The sequence below is a fragment of the Hemitrygon akajei genome, chromosome 3 (assembly GCF_048418815.1).
Source record: "Hemitrygon akajei chromosome 3, sHemAka1.3, whole genome shotgun sequence".
NCBI classification, from domain to species: domain Eukaryota; kingdom Metazoa; phylum Chordata; class Chondrichthyes; order Myliobatiformes; family Dasyatidae; genus Hemitrygon; species Hemitrygon akajei.
The window spans coordinates 141,780,941-141,786,087 of NC_133126.1; positions in this window are offsets into that span (position 1 = coordinate 141,780,941).

Below are 5,147 nucleotides of genomic sequence, written 5' to 3' on the forward strand. Positions count from 1 at the left end.
TGGGAATACAGGCCCATAATTCATTGAAAGTAGTGTCGCAAGTAGATAGGTTTGTAAACAAAGCATTTGTCACAAAATCTGTTGTAGAATTCTATGTTCTATGTTCAAATATTATTGGCCTTTCAAACCTGTTGCTATTCTTTGAATCTGGCAGAGTGAAAGCAAAAAAAGACCTTTACCTTATTTGAAGAAAATCAATCTTAAAGCATATCTGGTTGCATTAGGAGCAACACCTTATATTCCATCTGGGTAGCCTCTAACTTGATGGCATGATTATCAGTTTTTCAATCCAGTAAAAAGAAAATTCCCTGCACCTCCCCTCGTCCTCTATTCCCACTCTGGCTTCTCACCTCTTATCACTTGCCTATCATCTCCTCCTTCCCTTTCTCCTATGGGCCACTCTCCTCTCCTATCCAGCCCTATACTTTCCTACCCATCTGGCTTCACTTATCACCTGCCATTCTCCTCCCCCCCCCCCAATTATTAATTCTAGCATCTTCCCCCTTCCTTTCCAGTCGTGAAGAAGGGTCACAGCCCAAAATGTCAACCGTTTATTCATGTCTGACTTCCTGAGTTCCTCCAGCATTTTGTGTGTGTTCCATTTGGTTTCGATTTTGACAGAATGGATAGCAATAGATTCCTTTTTTTGTGTATTGTACTGTAAATTGAATCATTTGAATGATTTTTTGTTTCTCAAAACAACAGCAACTTGGTGCATTTTATGTCCTATTAGACATGCAAGAACAATAGGTAGTTAGATGTAAAAAAAAGTGCATTTGAAGAAACATTCAACAGCTGAAGAGGCACTACCAACATCATAAATAATGACTGTAATCTGGAAAAGTAGCTGCAGACAAAATAGCATTTTGTAGTATACTGTACATCTAAATTTCATGTTGAATAGTCATCCTTAGATAAAACACTATCACATAATTACTGCCCTAATGACTAAAAATATTTGGAAAAACTAACATCTTAAATTTATGAAACAAAGTTGTTTTAGCTCCTGTGTCATACTAACATTGCTTTTGGCTCCTTCTAGATTAGATTGTTCCCCATAACTTCAAACATAATTTTATTACATTTGTATTAAAAGTGATGAGATTAAACAAGAATCAATTTGTCAGATTGGGTAGAAGTGATGTGAACAAATCAAAGTTAGTGTAATTAATTACAGTGCTTTTCTTTGTACTTCCAATAGACTACTCTCATAAGCTTTTTCTTCCGTTATAATTTGCTAGCAGCATACTAGAAATAGGCTTGCATGAAATGAATTTAGATGTAATTTTCTAAATTACACGCAAGATTTCAAAACAGTGATAAAAGCACTCTAACTTCAATGTTGTTCATGCTATCTTAATGTCCCAATGTAAAATTCATTCAAATGAGTTAGTTTCAGAGGAAGCTTAGGACAAAGCTTCAATGTGTCTTAACTCAAAAGTTTCAAAGCTTCAGGATTTTTTTGTTAAAAACAATATTAATAAAATTGAACGGGGACAAAAGGACAGTTTGTACATCAAAAGTTGGAGCATTATGTGAATTGTTTTTAGTACTTAACCTTTAGTTTTCAGAAAAAGAACTTGTATCTTAGATTTCACTTGTGTTGCCTTCAGGTCAAAAAGAATCAGTTTCTTTGGCGGAGTGGAAGAAGCTGTCTCCTGGTGCATAAGCAGCTATGTTGCTTTAGAGACATTCATTCCAAATCTTGCAAACACAAGTGCTGACTACCTCCCCCTCCCTCAATAAATTGTTCTCACCATAAAATCTCTCATTCTTTGTTGCAGAAGATATATTTTCTGTGAAAATAGAAACAGATGTATCCAGCCAATTTGTGAGGTGGGGTGGGGATAACGTCTGTGGCAGTAAGTTTTCCTGCCTGTATGGACAGTTCCAAAAATCACAAGTAAATACTAAGATTGCAAAAATTCACGAGATGGTTATGATTAAGTTTGACTTTTTCTAAAGCAGTGTTTCCCAACCTGGGGTCCTTGGCCCCCTTGGTTAATGGTAGAGGTCCATGGCATGACCCCTGATGTAAAGAGAATTTGATGTCATTTTGGTAAAATGAGTAACCATGCAAATCTGACAACTTGATACTAGACTATATTTACAATTCTCAAATGCCCTGTCGCAAGTCAGATGATTGGTATACTTACAGGTTTTGGAGCAGATTTGAAAATAAATAACTAAATTCTTACAATTGTCAATTTGAAGTTTATAAGACTTCATAGATCTAATATATTTCCTCCCCCACCTCCCATTTGCACCTATAACAACCGATATTTCTATTATTGGTCACCTAGTTGAACTTTTTTTTTGGTCAGGTTCTAACATAACCAAATTATAATGCATTTATAGCCAGCAATTTATCAATTGGTCTTTGCAAGTTATTGCAATGGAGTTCATGCCCATTGAGACAGTTTAAATTACCTTGAAATTTACATGAAATTACATGACAGTATCCAAAACAGCCTAAGTGATTTGGGCTGCATGCAACCCACATCTCACCTTACATTATCTCATCTAATTGACATTCCCACCCATTCCTTTGTCACTTGTGTACTTACCAAGTTCCTGCTTGTTCTATGCTGTTCATTGCAACCGATCCATGTGGTAGCAATTTCAAAGTAGCTAATCTATTCCTTGGGCAATATTTTGTAGAATTTCTTTACTGCATTTAAGTCACTCTAGATTTGTGTCCCAATTGTTTAGATTCCAAGTGGAAACTTGTTGAATTTCAAACACCTTAATATTTGTAAACTCTAATGACGCACTGCAAACCTTTCCTTTTCTAGAGATGTGATCTAACTTAATTTCTCATTGGTTCTAAGACATTTAATCCTTTTGGTTTTGGAACAAGAACAATACTTGGTATGCAAAAGTGGTCAAAATAAAATTGGAGAAACAGACAAATTTGAAGATAATTAATAGATAGACCATAGCATGCAACATTTATTACTAAGTGACTGGGTACATTGTAGTACCAAAACTTGTATGCAAGTATGACCAAAAGAAAATGAAAAAGGAACACCCATCCACAGCCTCCAGACTCATCGTTCCCTTACCACACACTGCTTGCTTCTACCTCCTACCCAAGATCCACAAATCTGACCGTCCGTGTAGGCCTATTGTCTCTGCCTGCTCCTGCCCCCTCTGAACTCTTATCCTCAGCCCTCGACTCCATTTTGTCCCCCTTAGTTCAGTCCCTTTCCACCTCCTTCAGCGATGCTTCTCATGGTCCCAATCTCAATAACTTTCAATTCCCTGGCCTTATTTTCACCATGGTTGCTCAGTCCCTATACACTTCCATCTCCCATAAATGTCAAAGCTCTCTGCTTCTTTCTCAATAAAAGAACTGACCAGTCCCCCTCCACTGCCACCTTCCTCCATCACGCTGAACTGGTCCTCACCCTCAACGTTTTCTTTGTCTCCTCCCACTTTCTCCTGACTCGAGGGATAGCCATTGACAGCTGCATGGGCCCTAGCTATGCCTGACTCTGTTAGCTATGTGAAACGGCCTGCATTCAATGCCTTCTCCAACAATGCTCCCCAACTCTTCCTCTGTTATGTTGGTAATTGCCTTGATGCTGCTTCAGGCACCTATGCTGAGTTCATCAATTTCATCAACTTTGCCTCCAACTTCCATTATGCCCTTAAACTCTCTTGGTCCATTTCTGACACCTCCCTCCTTCCTCTGGAGACAAACTGTCAACCAACATCTTCTATACACCTACTGTTATCTTGACAACTGCTCTTTCCACCCTATTCCCTTTTCTCAGTTTCTTTACCTTCACTGCATGCTTCCAGGATGTGGCTTCCTTTTAGAGCACAGCAGAAATGTCTTCCTTCTTCAAAGAACAGTGTTTCCCTTCCTCAACTATTGATACCTTCACCCACATCACCTCCATTTCATGAGCATCTGTACTCAACCCCATCTTCCTGCCACCTCAACTGTGGTAGATGTTCCTCTTGTCCTTGCCTACCACCACCCTCCATGATTCTCTTGTTCATTTGTCCCTCCACGCTAACCTCCCTCCCTGCACTTACCCACTTTCTCATTCACCTCCTCCCTCATTTCCAGTTGGGGCCCCAGGCAGTCCTCCCAGGTGAGGCAAATCTACAGGGGTCAACTATTGTGTCCAGTGCTCCTGATGCGGTATCCTCTATATTGGTATGACCTGTTGTCATTTGGGGGACCACTTTGCCGAGCACCTCTACTCCACCCACCAAAAGCAGAACTTCCCGCTGGGCAAACATTTTACTTCAGATTCACTTTCCCATTCTGACGTGTTGGTCCACAGCCCCCTTACACCAAGATGAGGTCATCCTCAAGCTGGATGAGCAATACCTTATATTCTATCTTGATAGCCTCCAACCTGATGGCATGTATATCGATTTCTCTTTCCAAAATATTTTTTTAAATCCCTTTTTCTTCCCTCTTCCATTCTCCACACGCCTTACCTCTTTCCACATGTCCATCACCTCCTCCTGGGTCCCCTCCACCTTCCTTTTCTGTTATGACCCACTCTTCTGTCAGATTCGTTCTCCAGCCCTTTATCTTTCCAATGCACCTGGCTCACCCATCACCTTCCAGCTAACCTCGTCCCCCCCCCATCTTGTTTTGCACCCATCCTGAATGGTGCTTAAGAAGATGTTTCAAGCCGAGACACATTTCCATAGCTGCTGCCTGACCTTCTGAGTTCTTCTAGCATTGTGTGCATGTTGTTTTGAAGTTCCAGCATTTCAAACCAATTCTGATATAGTCCAAAAATTAATCTCAATTAAGAATGTACAAGCAAGCAGCTTGGTTGAATTTGTTCAGTTGCTGTGGGAGTTACAGCATTTTGCAGATCCAGTTATAAAATATTTCTAATTTACTAACAATACAATTTAGTGACATTTCTACCCTGTGCTGACAAAGTTGTTTCCCATTATTGACTGAAATTACAAAATTTATCTATGTGTCACAAATTCTCAAACATTCTCTTATTGATACACTTGCTCTCAGCTGTGGAAGTGTCCAAACAGCAGGTTTAAAATTTGGAAAATGTTATGCACTGCAATTTGGACATTTATCACAATATAATGAGAATGCAAACTGACAATATTTCCAATGTCTGTTGTTATCTGATTGCAGTCAAAATAGA